Source organism: Xiphias gladius, chromosome 17 (genome assembly GCF_016859285.1).
Source record: "Xiphias gladius isolate SHS-SW01 ecotype Sanya breed wild chromosome 17, ASM1685928v1, whole genome shotgun sequence".
Lineage (NCBI taxonomy): Eukaryota > Metazoa > Chordata > Actinopteri > Istiophoriformes > Xiphiidae > Xiphias > Xiphias gladius.
The window spans coordinates 23,903,254-23,922,158 of NC_053416.1; positions in this window are offsets into that span (position 1 = coordinate 23,903,254).

Genomic DNA, 18,905 nt, shown 5'->3' on the forward strand with positions numbered 1-18,905 from the left:
TTTAAGTGCAGCCCCCTCATTCATTTGAAAGGAGCCAGTACATGAATGCAGCGCAGAGGGTTCTGGCAAAAAAAACAAAAAAAACACAGGGTGATCTGGTTAAAAAGTCGAGTCTGACTCAACCGTCATTCGGTGAGGCACAATGGACAATCGTATAAGTGCAAGCGCATATACCTCATAAATCACTAAGTAACATGAATGCCATATTTCTGCTGTTAACCTTGCAATCGCTGCAAAAGATGAAATCATTGACAACAACTTTCCTGAGTTGTAAAAACCTGTGCCAGACTATGATGTATATGATTATTTAAGAATCTGAATCTGCAAAGTAGCAAGTAACTGAAGCTGTAAAATACAGGAAGTGGAATAAAAAGCAGAATTTTTGTCTCTGAAATGTAGTGGAATAGAAGTCAAACCACTATAACTATCTGAAACTGACAATCCAACATTTATACCCACTTCACGCAGTGATTGGTCAGGCATGTGGACACGACATCATCTGAACTATTTGTCATAATTTTCGACCATACACTTAAATTTACCTGTACATTTCCATGCCTGATTTAAGTGTGTTTTTCATGTATAATCTGGCTATACTTATCAATTTGTAAAGTAAGGCTGCACTGATCCAAAGAAGATTAATTGTAGTTAAGTAATGCAACGACTTATAATATATTTGCATGTGTGTGAGTCAGGAGAATTGAGACTGAAGGAGGGACTTGCCAAAAGAGAGGCATCAACAACCTGTTGTATTGTGGAGTGGCTCTGGAGAAAAAACATCAACACAATATGTCAATACAAAGAACGTGCTACCACCAAGGACCCAAATGCAGACAGACAGGCAGGCTGGTGTAATGACGGAACTTAAATAGAGTAAGTGATGAGGACCAGGCTTTACAGGCAGACAGATGGACAGGCAGGCAGGTAGGAACAGACAGCAGACAGGACTAGGTAGCAGGTCCACAGCATGAGCAGCACAAGGGGAAACAAACAGAGGCTGCAGTCGAATCGTCCTTTTTGCTAAGGATGGTTCCTGCATTAGTTATACATCTTCATTTTGAGCATTGTCGTATTGCCAGCCTTTAGGAATATCATTAATTGTACTTAATTTGCAGATACTGAAACCCTCACCTCAATAAAGGAAAGGGTTAAACTGGATCATCTCTTCAGCGATATATATAATCAGTGGGAGGAAAAATATTAGGATCCTTTACTTAAGAAAAAGTATCCAAAAAGTACCAGCAATGTAAAAAAATACTCCATTAAAACTCCATTGAGTAGCTACTCCATTAAGTAAAAGTCCTGCATTGAAAATCACACTTAGTAAAAGTATGTATGTATCAGCAGCAAAATGTATTTAAAGTATTAAAGTAAAAATACCGGTTTGGTCCGTCTGTCTGTCTTTCAAGTAAAAGGGATATCATAAGTTTTTAGCCAGACGATATTTTTAATTCAACATGTTGAAACTTAAGAGTCATGATATGCACAGTAGCTGATCTGTGGGCCTAACGTTTTATGCCTGTCTGGTATAAATGTAACAATTATTTTCATACAGTCATACTAATTGAGATTCATGTGAATTAATATGAGTGGACAGGAGGGTGGGCAGCCGTTCTCAATGACACAACCATTTCGTTTCACTTTTGTGACTGGTAGCCTATAGTCCTGTTTTATTTCAATTCCAATCTCGGTAATGAAGTGATATTTTTCACCAGGATGCCCATGTTCAGGCAGCCTGATTTAAACAACAAGGTAAGAACGCACAGGGTGTCGTATCCAAGATGCGCTTTTTACAGTCCATCTTCAGAACATTCTAGTTTCACCATGGTAGACCCACGGCGATAAAATCCACAGTTGCATACTTACGTAGCTCAGTGTAAGTGCACTTGGATTGTCTTAGCACTGCGATTGTCTTTTCCTAAGTCCTTATGATTTCTCCTTCACATCTTTCCTTGACCTCATGATGTTTTTCATTGAGGGTGAGGAAAAGTGGTTAGGAAAAGGAGAGTTTTTTGATATTTCAACTGCAGCCAGAGACATTAGCAAATTATTTGACAACTGACTGGGGTAACAGGGCTGGTATAGTAACCGGGGAGCAGATAAGGGAGTTGAAGAACAGGTTTGTAGGTAGGTAGGGAAGCTCCAGTAATTGGAAACAAAAAACAAATGAGCAGGTGGATCTGGAAACAGGAAGGAAGTCCAGGGATATCTGGTTAGCGGGTGTAGTATGACAGGAGGCCAGTGAACACGGCTGAGACAGAAATCATGACAATATTATGCAAATCCTCCTCATGTTTTTGTTCAAATTTTGCATTTCTTAAAGGAGACTACACAGTATGGTTGGTACTGTACTGTTCCACGTCCTTTATAGCACACAGCAGTGGAAATGGTGGGAGCTGAAAGTTTTCAGTAGGCAAATACTCTACTGTATATGGAGAGATAAGATGTTTCTGAGATCGACCATGCATATGAAAAGACTGTATCACAGCAGGTTGTTTCACAAGAGTACACAGTAAAGAGACCCAATAGACAGGAGGTGGCTTTATTACTTTGAAAATGCTCTTGACAACAAAATAGGTTCCTCCAAGAAAGCTTTAACCACAATCTTTTCATCACTGAAAGGTGACTAATAAATGATCTGTGGCTGAAATTGTCTGATATTATTTCACTCCCCCTGCTTACATGCATGCAGGATTTGCTTGTTTTCAGTCTGTTTATTTACTCTTACATCCCCATTGGAACAATCTGTGCAGAAATATTGAGTTTCTGATGTTGATAGGACTTCACATTTTTATTACACATCAAATCCCTTTTGAATCAATGAAAAAAAGAACCAAAGATGCATAATAAACATCACAAATATGCAATTAATATAAGTCTGCAGTAATTTTACTGCTACTGATATACATATAAGACTAAAAGGTTTTTGAATATACAACATTTTTTATGAGAAAAAAACAAGATATCAGGGTTGTGATGTTATTGTATAGTGTGTCTACTTGTGTTGTGTCTCATTGCTACTACAGTGGCTTACACCCATGTATGAATTTGTACATCTTGACTGCATACACTGTTTTTTTAAAATTCAATTTATTTTGCATAGACCATGTACAAACTACAATAATCTCATAAAAACAGAAAAGATGCTTTGTACCAGATTTATCTACTTTCCATCTGCAGTCCTTTGTGGGGAAAATGAATGGGAATTTCACTCTCTGATTGCAACGGCATTAATTGTGAATGAAGAAACGCAGACCCTGCTCTGGGTTGAAGTATCTTTTCATCCACTGTTAATAGCTAAGGGCCTTGCAGATGGGGAAAAACATTAGAGCTTTTGTTGGAGGTAGATGGCACCAAAGAATGAGGAGGTTCTCAGGATGGGAACAGAATTGCTGGACACAGTTACATACAGGACAGTATGGTCACAATGTTGGCTATGTTGTTTTGTTGATTAAAAGTTGCTGATCAGGGTAAGTGTTCTGTTGAATGTAATGGCCACAGGGTTGAGGGCAGGTCTTGGACTCACAGACTGTGAGTCCTCTCACCACCCACTTCCACTCTGTTTGCAGGATCGTGTGGAGTGCCATCCCAAACCAATTAGCAGGGGGTGGAAGGGGGTTATAAAACCCTCCAAGACAGGGTCTACATCGATGCTGACATAATGACCACATGTAATGCCTGTCTTGTGTTTGTCATGGAACATGCTTTGTACAAATGTAAGTTCTGTGCAACTACCTGTACATTTACTCGTAAAATGCTGAAACTAAGACATTTAAATATACAGACATTAACAACTTATGGTAACTTTGTATTTAGGATCAAATATACCCTCTTTAGTCTAGAAAATAGGGGATTAAAAATTATTTGATTGTGTTGTGTATTTACAGGGAGTGTTGCAAAAACCCTAAGCCTACAAAAAAAAAAGAAACGCCACCAAAGAAGCTTGGGAGTCAGTTTAAGGTTTATCCATAGGCTGAGGCCTACTGTGGGGTAAATGCACTGAGTCTGCCACCCCACTGCCAACACTGTTACTTACGCAGCCTCTTATTAGTGCTCTGTATAATATGCTGATACAAAAAGTTACTTTTTTCAGTTTCCGCTGGAGAGAGAGAGAAGTTTTTCCCGAAGCTTGCCGCTGTATTTAAACCCTACATCTTAATGCAGGGGGCTTCATCCAGCTGTGAGTGTGACTATAAACCGAGTTACACTCCATGACAGAGTGGGACTGGGTAGACCCCAGTTTGAGAAAAGCCCTGTGTTTGATTCATACAGCCTAGGAGTAGCAGTGAGGTGGAATAGCGATGGGAGGGTCTGGAGATAAACAAATGTGTCGGCCAGTCATACCACTGACCCATAGCTCTGAAACAGCTTAGCCAATCACAGTGAAGTATGACAGCTCAACAAAATGTGATACAGCAGTATTTGCACTGTAAAGCACTTAAAGAATAGAACATGAACAGTTGAAAATCCTGCAAAGTTGGAAAGGAGGGTCATAACATACAGGATTAATGAGCTCCAGTAAGCTGATGTCTTTTTTTGGTACAGATTTAAACACATCTATTGGTTGGGGAGTGTTTGATTAAAATGGTTTATTTACATTTTAAAGTATTATTTTGTTATTTCTGTGCATTCGCTGCAATAATTTAGTTTGCCCTTGTTGAAACAAAATCACTTAAGTGCCACCAGAGTGATGTAGCTTCAGAGACAGATGTTGTTCTGAAACGTCCCATAATAAACCTCCCACTCGTCTGTTCCTCTTCGACCATCTTTGCACTGTACACGCTGTGCAGGGCACAAAAAACTCAGCCAGACAAAGTGAATTCAAGATCACAGAATGGTTGGAGCGCTGCTTGAACTGGTCTATATAATCAGTAACTAGAGGCTTGTCGCTCTTCCGCTCAGTCTCTCAGCTGTCGCTTTCGCTTGCTCACTCGCTCTTGCCAAAATAACCTGTTAGCCATTACATCCAAAGAACATCACATTACATCAGCAAGCTAAGTGATTCACAAAAAGCTTTAGCATAATATTACCATTACCATTTTGGGGAGGCCTTCCCTAGCCTCTTATTAGTGCTGCCTATGGCCCTGTGGAGATGGTGGTAGTTGAGCAGAGTGACACCATTAGTAGGACTGTCTAGAGGCCTAAAACTCCATAGGGAACCCGATAGAAAGAACAGAGATCCCACGAAAAAGTCACGACTATCAGTGTCCGAATGGTACAGAAAAAGGAGGCAGAAGGTGCAGCAGAGAAGAAGCTGCTAGTGTGTCTGTGGGCACCGGAGGGCAGAGCTCCATGTCCAGTGAGTTACCTCTGCACTCCGATAATATTCTGGAAAGCCGCTGTGGTAGCGATGAGACAATGTACAACACTTTCCCATCCATGCTGCCAATATCATATAATCGTTGCAGTCTGGTTTTCCACTGAAAAGGCTCAGGAGAATAGCTTGTTCTTTTTTGTTATATTGGCCATGTTTTAGCAGTGACTGTTGCAATATGTGCTGTTGGACTGTTAAGCGGTTGATGCGGAATGAGCACGTGTACACAATAAATAAATAAATGACAGGCACAGATCTGCTGCCTCGCCGTTACTCTATCTCCATTGCTACGCTTGGTCCACTCTTCAGCTCTGGCAAACTGGTCGTTTGGCGTAAAACGCGTCACCACAGACACAAGATTTTAAAACTCCAGTATACTGCGAAATAGAGAGAGATTTAGCTGGAACTGATAGGTTTAATCAGCATGGTGTGAATTCATCTGGCAAGGGGCTAGAATGCAACATACATTTGTTTACAATGGCAAGAAAAAGGTTGGGCACCCCTGGTCAAAATTTCTGTTACTGTGAATAGTTAGGCAAGTAAAAAATGAACTGATTCTCATAAGGCATAAGTTAAAGATGAGCCATTTCTTTAATATTTTAAGCAAGATTACTTTTTCTATATCCATCTTTTACAGTTTCAAAATAACAAAAAAGGAAAAGGGTCTGAAACAAACATTTGGGCACCCTGCATGGTCAATACATAGTAACACCCCCTTTGTCAAGTATCAGAGCTTGTAAACGCTTGCTGCTAAAAGTCTTCAGTTCTTGTTTGGGGGATTTTCGCCAATTCTTCCTTGCAAAAGGCTTCTACTTCTGTGGTATTCTTGGGCCGTCTTGCATGCAGTGCTCTTTCGAGGTCTATCCACAGATATTCAATGATTTTTGGGTCGGGGACTGTGAGGGTGATGGCATAACCTTCAGCTTGCACCTCCAGAGGTAGTCCATTGTGGAGTTTGAGATGTGTCTTTTTTTTTATAGATGGTGTGATGTGTGCTCCCAGAATATGCTGGTATTTAATTGAATCCATTCTTCCATCTACCAGTGAAATATTCCCTGTGCCACTGGCTACAACACAAGCCCAAAGCATGATTGATTCACCCCTGTTTTTAACAGTTTAGAGAGATGTTCTTTTCATGAAATTTCACACACTTTTTTCTCTAAACCTACCTTTGCTCCTTGCGGCCAAAAAGATCTCATTTAACTTCATCAGATTTGTTTCCAATATGCATCAGGTTTGTTGAGATGTTCCGTTGCAAAATTCTGATACTGAATTTTGTGGTGAGGATGCAGGAAAGGTTTTCTTCTGATGACTGTTCTATGAAGGTCATATTTGTGCAGGTGTGGCTCCACAGTAGAACAGTGCACCACCACAGAGTCTGCTAAATCTTCCTAAAGGTCTTTTGCAGTCAAACAGGTTTTCATTTGCCTTTCTAGCAATCCTACGAGCAGTTCCCCCAGAAAGTGTTCTTGGTTTTCCAGACCTCAACTTGACCTCCACCATTCCTTTTAACTGCCTTTTCTGAATTACATTACGAACTGTTGTGCTTGTTCACCCCTGTTTATAAAAACACATCAGCCCAGAAGGGTCTGAGTCTGTATATAAATATAGAAATACAGTAAACAATTTAACTGGACATCCCTTAAATATGTGTGAGCATATTTTAGAAAAAAAAATTGTATTTGAGGAACCACTTACTGCAAGTCCCAAAATGACAACATTAGGTCTCTCATGAGTTATCATTTTCTTGTATGTGTGCTATCATACATACATGTTCTAAATGTATTTGTTGACATATGAATGCACTTTATTAGCCCAAAGGTGCTTTTCCCTTGTTTTGAAAATGTAAAACAGTAGTACATTTTAATTGACCTACTTATAACTTTTATTACATTTTTACACAAGTCATTTTACTTCATTTTTTAAAAATAACTGTACATTTACTTGAGTAAAATACTATTGTACTCGTCAGAGAAAATCCAATGTGCTCAGATGGATATCATGTTGACAATATTAGCTTCCAATTGTGATAAGCTTTCATGGAAAATGTTTTGAAATGTCCACAAAAATGTCTCAAACCAGTCCTGTAGCATAATTCCACTTCTCTGCTGTACATCTGTACGATCAGTCTGCTCCAGTTTTATTTATGCCAAAATATGGATCAGTGTCATGTGCCAGAAGGATTCCTGACAGAAACGGTTTAATTGACATGCTATACTGATGTACTGGAGACGTGGAGAGTCTCCATACTTTTTTTTCTAGTGACAATACAAGCGGGGTTGATACTGACTCCATCAGAAGAATGAAACCTACTGCAAAGAAGTGTTACAGTTTTCTGAGAATTTACATTTCAGTGCTTTATTTAACAACAAAGCCTAACGATGAGATAATCCCGAGTGGTTCATATCATTAGATGCTGTGAACACCTGCACATCGCTACACAGACACACAGATATACGATGCACCTGCACACACAAGTAAAAGTACATTTCCTTCAAAAAAAATCTACATAATGAAAGTGAGTGCAGAAAACAATCAGCTATGCATACTGGATACTCTATGCACGTAAATCAGTTTAGAAGAGGATGATTTCCTTTTCATTTCTTTGTCTTTTGGCAACCAAGGTTGCTCTTTCTGACTTAGACTCTGAATAATTCTGTGTTCATTTTCCCATCTTGTTGTGCAGCATCAGTATATTTAGTGTCCTTCTTCATTATAAGTATTGCACAGTGATATTTCTAGGAAATATGAAGTGTCTGGTAAATGACAGTTCTTTTTAAAACCACTAAAACACATTTCTCAATACTGAGTGACTCTTCACACGTTTCTAAAAGTATATCGACCTGTGTTTCGTATTTAAGAATCTGCGTGGAATGGCAACTCCTTCTTTAACCCACTTCGTTCAACTCATGGACAGTACTTCCAGTACAAGGGCAGTTTCAAGAGATAGGACTGTCAGGACAAAGTGTTGTGATATATTTCCTCCAGTTTCCCGTTTCCTTTGCAACTTTACTATGTACTAATCCTTTTTGTCATTTGCCAGTTTTTAGTTAGTTGTCAGGTTTCATTAGCTATTGACCTAACCCCGGCACATTTATATTGATGCTGTAGATGTCAATGTTGATTAATGTTCAGTGTCCCCTATAAAAATACTAGTATATAATACTGCTGAGAGAGGCTGAGTCTTTTAAACAGGCCTAGACAGAGTCTATTTTTTTAATAACTTCAAATAATTGAACAAAAAGACTTACACTAGCCCCGAAGGTTCACCCTGGGTTAAAACATTTCTCAGCCCATTGTTGAATTCTGAAAACAGTTTCCAAAGATACCTTATCTTATTAAAACAAAGTGAAGATTGTCACTCAGAGATAGTAAAGTGTAAATTGTGAGCAGTGTAAATTAGCAATCAGTGTGATTAAAGTGACCTTTTCCTCATGAACATCCAGAGAACGCACAAAGAAATCTTTGCCCAGCCTTTAAATAAACTAATTTCATCAACCATATACTACAGAGTAGGTATTCGGTGCATATTCAACAAGCAGTCATCTGTGTTTGTGTCAGATTCTTATTAGTTCTCGCCTTCTCAAATCCATGACAAGGAAGAACTGCCGGAATTGAAATAACTACATTATGCTGTATAAGGACACATTTCCTTGATTCCACATTTGACTCACTGAAACTCATTGTAACAGAGGCATCATCAGAGGTTTTGGTAAATATAAAAGAACGAAATTACTCCTTATGACATTTAAAAGATTAATACATATACAGCATATGCAAATATATATGTAGGATCTGATGATTACTTAGAGACTGTGAAACTAACTCAAGGTTAGTGATTGTCAGTCTCCCTTTATGAATTACATTTACTGTACGTCAACTGGTGATTATGGTTCATAGTAAAGCACTCGGTCTTCCTTTTTCCAGATGGCATGTGAACAGCTGTTCCAACGCTCCCTCAAAACAAGACTATTAACAAATAAGGATCAAGAAAATGAATGATTGACTTCATTTATTATTTGCCCATGCCTGATAAAACTGATGGGGTATTTCTTTCCTTGTTACTCTCTAAGACACAATGATGAATTAAATATTAAAGTAAAGTGAACATCTCTTTCCTTCTCTGTGTTAGACCCACACCAAGCTTGACATTGGTTTTTTTTTTGGATTGTTTTTGTTTTTTTATGGCATTGATATGGATAGACTTTTATATACATAAAAGCATCCTTAATATTCATTAGAATTTACTTTGTGAGATTAGCCGAAATCCCATGATTATTTCAAAGTGGATCATTTCTTTTTTCTTTCTTTGATAGAATTAAAAGAATTGAAAGCATATTTTACTTTAACTGTGTATGCTCTTGTCTTTAAAAAAAATTGTGAAATGCTGGCAGATATTCCCCCCTGGATAACAGGCACTTTATTTATGTGTTTAACCACATGATGGCATTGGCATGCATAGACTCTGTACGAGCCGAGCTGAAAATGTAAAAGAGGCACCTCCACTGCACACGGGGTTCGGGTTATATGGTTAAGGTTCATTTTTGGCCAACAAACACATCAAAGGCACACAGCATCGTACTACAGCAAGGGGCATGTTATCACCCGAGCAGTGAGGCTGAGTGAGGAGTGAGAGAGCAGAGTGAAGCAAACACACCATGGGGCAGTGATTTCTTTGGAGAACTGCTGGCCATCAGCCTGCTTTCCTATGGATATTGCTCTTTATTCCTGCTGCCCTTGGACTTTGAAAGTGGCTGCTGCATTTAAAGAGATCACTGGGATTATTGTGAGTAGTGCGGCCGGGTTGCTTAGCGGCTTTTCCACTCGCTAGCATCAGCCTGTTTTCAAAAAATTTCAACAACTACATGGCTGTGTGCAAGGACCGTAATCTGGCTTTGTCACACCTGGAGGGCAACATCCACCAGCTGGAGAATAAAATCCAGAAAAAGGAAAAATTGATTGATATCTTTCTATTGGTTGCTTTAGCCCAGTACAAGCATATATTTCATACAGTTAGGTCCACACATATTTGGACAGTGACACAATTCCCCTAATTTTGCCTCTGTACACCACTACAATGGGATTCAATGTGATTGAAGTGTAAACTTTCAGCTTTAATTCAAAGGGTTTAGCAACACTATTGCATTAACTGTTTAGGAATTACAGCCATTTTTATATGTAGTCACTCATTTTCAGAGGCTCAAAAGTAATTTGGATAAAATCAACATAATAATAATATGTGGATTATTTTGAATACTTGGATGAAAATCCTTTGCAGCCAATGACTGCCTGAAGTCTGGAACCCATGGACATCACCAAATGCTGAGTTTCCTCCCTTCAAATGCTTTGCCAAGCCTGTGTTTGTGGGTCTTTCTGCCCTCAGTTTTGTCTTCAGTAAGTGAAAAACATGCTCAGTTGGGTTGTAGTCAGTTGACCAACTTGGCCATTGAAGAATATTCCATTTCTTTGCCTTGAGAAGCTCTTCGTTTTCTTTCACAGTGTGTTTTGGGTCATTATCCATCTCTACTGTGAAGCATTGTCCTATCAGTTTTGCAGCATTTGGCTGAATCTGAGCAGACAGTATAGCCCTTTACACTTCAGAGTTCATCCTGTTACTTCTATCAGCAGGCACATCATCAATAAACACCAGTGACCTAATTCCATTGGAAGCCGTACAGGCCCATGCCAGAACACTGCCTCCACCATGTTTGACAGATGATGTGGTATGGTTTAGCTCATTAGGTGTTCCTTTCCTTCTCCATACTTTTCTCTTCCAATCCTTCCGGTACAAGTTAATCTTGGTTTCATCTTTCCAAAGAATCTGGTTCCAGAACTGGGCAGGCTTTTTTAGATGTTTTCCGGCCTTTCCGCTCTTGAATGTTACCAGTGGTTTGCACCTTGGTGGTAAACCCTCCTTATTTACATCCATGTTGTAGACTTTGACAATGATACGCCCACTTACCGAGAGTGTTCTTGACCTGACGAGATGTTGTTAAGGGGTTTTTCTTCACCAAAGGAAAGAATTCTGCGATCATCCACTTTAGTTGTCTTCCATGATCTTCCAGTCCTTGTGAGTGCCTTTAGTCTCAAATGCCATCGGTTACCATGTAATGAATTTTCTTCCTTTGAAGTTCTCCTGTTTAAACTAGGTGGTCTCCACCTGATCACATTTGCTTTAACTTATCGTCCTTCAAAATCTATCAGCAGATTTTTAGTTGATTTTACTGCACTTGTTTTAAGTATAATAGAATTGTTCTTTGTGGTAATTTTAATATTCATGTTGAGAATTCCTCTAACGTTCAAGCTGCTGATCTTTTAAAGAGTGTTCCCTCTGTGGAATAAATAGACATGAGTGTATCTGACCATAAATGCATAGTGACCTGTGAAATTCTATAGCACTAACACGTTACAACCCCACTCTACGTGCTCTCTCATTTTCATGAACATAGTGTCTCAAAGTTCTCTACACTTTTTAATTATCATAGCCCACACCTGTCTGAACACTATCATGCTAACGGGCTGACAGACTGTTTTAACTCTGTCTGTGCCTCCATATTGAGGTCAGGTCCAAGCCTACACAAAGGAAGACACTTTGAATACATCATAGTATTTTTAGCTGTACGTCAGAATGTAGGAGAGCAGAGTTGCAATGGTAGAAATCATGTCTCCAAGTACGTTATGAGGCTATGAAGGAGTTATTACTCCGCTACAATAAATGGTAAAGAATGCAAGAGCACAATATTTCTCTGAATTTATCTCTGCCCATCAGCATAACCCCAAATTTTTATTTATGACTGTTGATCAACTGGTTAATCCGACCCCTCCTTGTGCCCCAGCTGAAAGTGATGCTGATTGTGAAAAGTTTTTATCTTACTTCATTGATAAAGTAGAGTCCACCAGAGCTTATGTTACCCCTACACCCCTTATGAAACAGCAGCTAGTCTTATATCCATCACCCACCAAAGAACACTTAAAATTGGTTATCTTCAATTTCTTTTTCTGAGCTTTTAGAAATAGAATAGTCTCTTGTGAAAATGTCTTCCAGTCCGACAAAGTTTTTTCTCAGAGTTACTGAATCTTTTGAGCCCTGTCTGCTTTCAGTTTTAAACTGTTTTTTTTTAATCTAATGGTTGTGTCTGAGATTACTTCAAAACCACCTGTGTACAATAAAAAAAAAAAAAAACCTGGGCTGGATCCTCCCCTCGCTCAATATTACAGACCAATTTCCAAGCTACCTTTTATGTCAAAAATTTTAGAAAAATACGTGTCCAAGCAAATTCTTTTAACAACAGAAAAAAATAACATTTTGAAAAATTTTAGACCAGCTTTCGCAAGCATCATAGCACTACGACCACCCCTCTCAGAGTGACTGATGACCTTTTAATATGGCTGCCAGTGACGGGATGTGCTCATTCCTTGTTCTTCTGGACTTTAGTGCTGACTTTGACATAGTTGATCACAGCATTCTGTTAGACAGACAGAGGGACTGGGTAGGAATATGTGTTACAGTTTTAAAATGGATCTCTTCATACCTGTTAAGCAGGAGGGTCTGTGTCTCCATTACTACCCACATGCCATCTTTTGATCCTGTCAAGTATGGTGCCCCTCAGGGGTCAGTTTTGGGACCAATGTTATTTTTTCTGTATATGCTTCACCAGGGATATATTTTCCATAGACATGGTGTTTCCTTTCATTGTTATGATTAGCAGATGTACCTGCCCCTTAGAGCCACGCGGTAACTGTAGCTGCTAAACATCAACACGTTCGCATTGACACTGTGAACGTGTTAGCATACTGATGTTACACTGAGGTCAAAGCGCTGCTGTGCCTAAGTACGGCTTCATAGAGCTGCTACATGTTATTAGAAGTCTTGTTAAAAAAGACACCGTGTTAAGTTTAAATACAAATTTCAAATCTAACCTATTTTTCACATCCGTTTTTCAAATTGTGACAGTGTTAGAGGGAAAATTTTATGTCAGCTCACTCCTGCTGAACAGAGAGCAACAGGTTTTATTTGTCAGTTTAACAAGAAAGGAGTTCATGTGACATTCAGCCAGTCATGTTGGAGGCAACGCTGCTAACGTATTCCTGGCGTGCCAGACTACACTCTCGACTGACATTTAAAATATCCTCCTTGTCAGTGTGAACTACAGAGTATTATTTGGCAGCCTAAAATTATATAAGAGATGATTAAAAATTATGCTTTGTGAGTGTGTGAAAAATTAGGTCTATATGTGTCTTGAGTCAGATTTTTAGAGAAAGCCATTGCTCTATACCTTGAGCATTACCATTCCATGCTATTATTCAATCCCACTCCAGTCCACTTTCAGTAATTTTCTCAATAATTTATTTTGTTGAAATATACATAGCACTTGTGCCAGCCTGTGATCATGGTGCAACTATCCAGTAATTAAGGTCTAATGAAATTGTGATTTTTCCTGGTTATCATTCAGTCTGCATAGAGAGAAGTAACTTATAGAGAGTCAAGCCCATGCCTAATCCAAACAGTCTTTGATGATGAGTGACAGGCCTATGCAGTACATTTCGCTCAAAGCACAGCCACACATTATTACTGTATAACAGGTAGGGTAAGTGCTGCACTGATATGACTATCTATCCGCATGTCATTAGTGCTTCTGTTGGTATGCAGTTACATGTTCACAACCAACACACGAGGATTTAATAGCTAAGGAACCAAATACCAAGACTTCCACAATAAACAATCGCCTCAGCCCATTAGCGCACTTATACCATCCAATTATCCAGATATTGCTCTGCAGATCCTCAAATTGCTTCTTATAACTCTAGAGGGAAATTTACATTTTTATTAAATTTCTATCTCGTGTATTTTTTTATTTTATTTTTTTATTTTGTCACAGCACTTGCGATCTGCTTTCTCACCTCTCATTGCTCTCTGCCCTGCAGCTTTAGGTGGTACAGAGGAGGAGCTGCCTTTTAGAGATAAACCTCATGCAGAGCATCGGTTGCTCAGTGTGTCCATCTGCCTTTGATGCAGAAGAGAGAGGCTTTACTTAAAATATTTTATGGATACAGACCATTTTTTTTGTATTTTTTTAAAATGAACCTTCCATAATACATATGCATATACCCACCCATGGACACATGCCTCCTCACACCCACAGCAACACAGTTTGCCTATGTGAGAGCATCATGTGTATATTAACCTATTTCCTATGTATATTTTAATTTCAACTTGTACGGTTTCATCAACTTCCAATTCCTTTGAAACAGATCAAACTGAATGAATTAAATATATAACAAAGAGGTGAGAACAAATAACATTTCCTTGACAGCATGACTGACATAATGCCGCGCGCAGGTGAAATTGGATCTGCAGGAAATATGTGTAACCCCGGCGTGGAGTTCCTCATCATAAACAGGGAGATATGCAAAAAGAAAGGATGGGGGGTTATGATGGCCCTGCTAAGTCTCCAGCAGCATGGGCTGAGTTTGATGTATTAATTGGGATATGAAGCTAATTCCTGAACTGTGGCCTGTCTTCCCTGCTGTGAAACTGTGACTGCTGTTGGTGAGTCGACTCAACAAGCTGGGTAACTTTTTCTTTTCCCTTTTTAACTCATCTGGACAGCTGCATTATTCTCATTATTTCTCTTCTTTTATGCTGATGTGCTATTTGAAGTATCAGTGCAGTGGAAAGGAGTCTAGATACATGGAGCACGACAGCCAGTTATTTAGTTGGTTAGTTGGTTAGTTAAGTGCTATTTAATCAGGAAGCCTCAATATGATCAACATTTCTTTAACAAGAGGGACCTGAGAACAAAACCTGGATGTGCATCACAAAGACAGTTCAGTCATCACGCATGAACACACAGACACAAAATTATATGTCTATCTTTTTATGAGGACATTCATTGACATAATGCATTCCCTTTACCTAACCTTAACCATCGCAACTATACGCCTGCCCCCGAGCCTTACCCTTGCCCCGGTCCTCACAAAGATAGAAGTACAAGTACACACACACACACACACACACACGCACATACACATGAACACGCACTAATTAAATCATATACAAATTTTATTAAAAAATTGAAAAAGAATGAGTGTCTCCAATTTCAGTTTTAACCCTATCCCATTAAGGTGCATACTGTACACTAGTCCCCCCAGCTCAGAGACGGTACAAAGCACTATCCTGTGATCTAGTGTCATGGTTGATCACTTTGAACTTAACAAAGGATGTTATATATCTTGTCATCTTAAAGATCATGACCTTTTAAATGAAAACACAAGTATGCTGATGCTTTCTACATGTGAGTGATGATCTCTGGCCTTTTTCATATAACTCACAGAGTGTGAGTGTGTGTGAATGTTGTACAGTGGTTTAGCATTAGTGGCAACAGCATGACTGTGCAGAATATCTCCAATGGTTTTTCTGTTTTCGAAAAAAGAAAAATAAGCTCTGTTCCAGTATAAGAATCCTACTTAGATTTTTATTTTTGAACAAGGTCTTCAACGTGAGCTTTGTAGAACAATCTACGATCTTACCAAATTCCTAAGTACCCACAAAGCTGGGTGCAGGACCTCTGTCCTCCTGTGAAATGCAAACATTTTGTCTTTATGGAGTTTAGAGCTTTAAAATAATAATAGAGGTCTGGAGATCACTACTAGCAACAGAAAGTAAGTTTTAACAAAGTATTATGTGCAGAAATATGATAGATTGAGAGATAGCTAGATAGATAGATGGCTTGAATTTTTGCAAGATCCCCAAATAGTCAATTTTCAAAGTGGGGTTTGGTTTAAATTGATTTTATTTCAATATGATGCCCCCTGCTCCAACTGGCCCCAACAAGCATACTAAAACAAACACACGCCTTTAACTATGCTTGCTTCGTCTGTCATTTTGGGAGTAAAATAGCCTTTATTTTATCCACAATACAGCTATGCGACATTGTCTTAAATAATTTAAAACCAGGTTGAGGTATATATGCAATGACATTGCAGTAGTAGTTGAAAATGGTTGTCTCCCCAATGACAAGCTTATAAATTGTGTATGTATTGTGTATTCTAAAGAAGAACCTTATTGTTATTTGATGCAATGCAGTAAAATCCCTCTCTCTGGATACTGCAGACTGTCACTCTCACCAAAACAACTACCTTCTACTGTCGGCAAAACAACATACATACAACATAAAAAAAAGTAGTTTGAAACATTAAAATTCTTGGGTGGATAGAAAAAAAATCAAAATGCATAACACTGGAACTAATATATAAAAGTTTAACTTTTCATACTGTAGCATGAAAGTAAAAAAAACAGATTTAAAAGAGAAAAATTGGAAAATCATGTTGTGGGGAACAATATAGGGTCAGTCGTGATCAGTCATGTGTTCAACAATATGGTATTTGTCTGTAGCCTTTATAGTGCATTGAAGTCATGTGCAATTTCCATTTCGTTTAGGAATTTTCTTTAAAGCTGTAACTCATTGAGTCTTAAAAGGGGATGGGTTTTTAGCACTGTAGCTTAGTGCTTTGAAACACAAGCAAAATAATTATCTGGATTTATCTTTTTTATTATTTAACACTGCTCCGAATATCTTTCTTATTTCAGCACACCAGGTTTGAGAGCTACTGATTCAGGCTAATAACTCCAAATGTATGGTTTTTATTGTGAAAACTGTGAGCTGCTATCAAGCAAAACTCCACAAAAACGTATTTGGGGATGTTCTGAAAAGGAAGTCACATTAGAGAAACAAGTTATGTCTAATAATATATTACAGCGACTTAAGCCAGGAATAAATCTCATGAGTCAGTGTTTGGCTGTTTCCTGAGATATAGCCTCTAAGCAGGTCTGGACATTTTGGTACCATATGATACCACATTCTTTGTCTTCCTCATTTTGGGTAGAATTGACGCATGAGTTTACAATCATGTGAAATTACAGCATTGTGACACCTTGCTATAGACATGACGAGTGAATACATACAGCAGCTCAGGTTTAAGTACAAAACTCCCCCGGACAAATCCTTAAGAAGTGTCTGGAGGTTTTATGAGACACTTATGATTTAAGGCTTCTGCTGTTCTATGCGTTGTCAGTCAGGCAGCATCAGCAGATGTGATGGTTATAGAGTTATATATGGGCTTACATTTGTCTGTTAGTTACAACACGCAGAAAAATGTGGACTTGCAAACCATCCAACATGAACTGCAACCTAAAATTACTATCATGCAAAAATATGACAAGGGACTTCAATGTGAAATGCAAAGAAATGTGAATTACATTTTGAAATGTGGTTCCAGGGGCGGGGATTCTCTCTGCTGCTCTTCTAATGGTTAGATAAACTGTCAGTGATATCCTGCAAGGAACTCTGGACCATGACCACCGTACTGGAACGTTTGTCAATTTACCGTAATGACCAAACTCAGAATAACTGAGAAGCAAGAAGAAAAAACCGTGACTGGCAAACCCAAAATAAGAACGACAACCCCAAAGACAGGCAGTACAAGCTGAGATTTAACATTAGAGTTGCATTTCTTTGCATTTTACATTGTAGCCCTTTGTCATATTTTTACATGATAGTAATTTCAGATGGCAGATTATGTTGAAACGGTCATGGAGAAATGTAATGCAATAGTAACAGTCAAGTCAAATATATTTATTTATAGAACACATTTAAAAACAAAACATTGACCAAAGAGCTTTACAGAAAAATTAAATTATGGGATTGTTTCATCACAATCAAGTGAAGCTGCTATACAGTTTTATTGTAGAGAACAATGCTACATTTTACTGATAATTAGAGCAGTTTTTTCACTCCCTATCTTAATTAGTCAAAGCAATGTTCATTTAGCAAATCTATGTTCTGTATTTATTGTTTTTTCTTTCATCTGCATTGTAAACAACCAGATGTACCTTGACCCTCTGTCATTTCTGGATTTTAAAGGTGACTTGAATATTACACCATTTTCCCCCAGCACATACCACAAAATGACAAATAACATAACTGTGAAGGTCTGACACGGTGACTGAGTCTGGTGCGTGCTTCAGCAGGTCAGACTCTGATTATGAACAAATGAAATCACTAGCACCCTGTAGCTGTAAAGGTTTCATTCTCAAGTCAAAACTAAAAGATGGATTCTGCATTGTGATATATTGCCTTTCGACAAGTCATCTAAGATCTCTGCCCTAATTTGAAGTACCTTATTGTTCTTATAGAGCTAAAACATAAAAAGCACAAAAAAACAATCAAAAAAGGACACACACAGACCCACACTCATTCACAAAACCAACAAGCCATGACAACATCGAGAAAAAGGCACACAATCTTATTTGGTTATTTGAACTGATCTCTCTCAATAAAATGTCTGTAACCCCCCCAGATTAGAGGAAGATTCACAACACTTGTACTGTTAAATTGCACAGGAAAACTCAATCCAGTGATGCATATCATTCTGTCACGGTGTAGTTCATCAGCTGCAAGTAACACATTACTATAGCTCCATCTGTTGGCAAGATGTGTCTTTGCACATAAAGGACTGACCAATGGAAATGGGAAAGAGAAAGAGAAGAGGTGAAAACAGTCATTAACAGTATTCTAACCAAAGAGTTTAT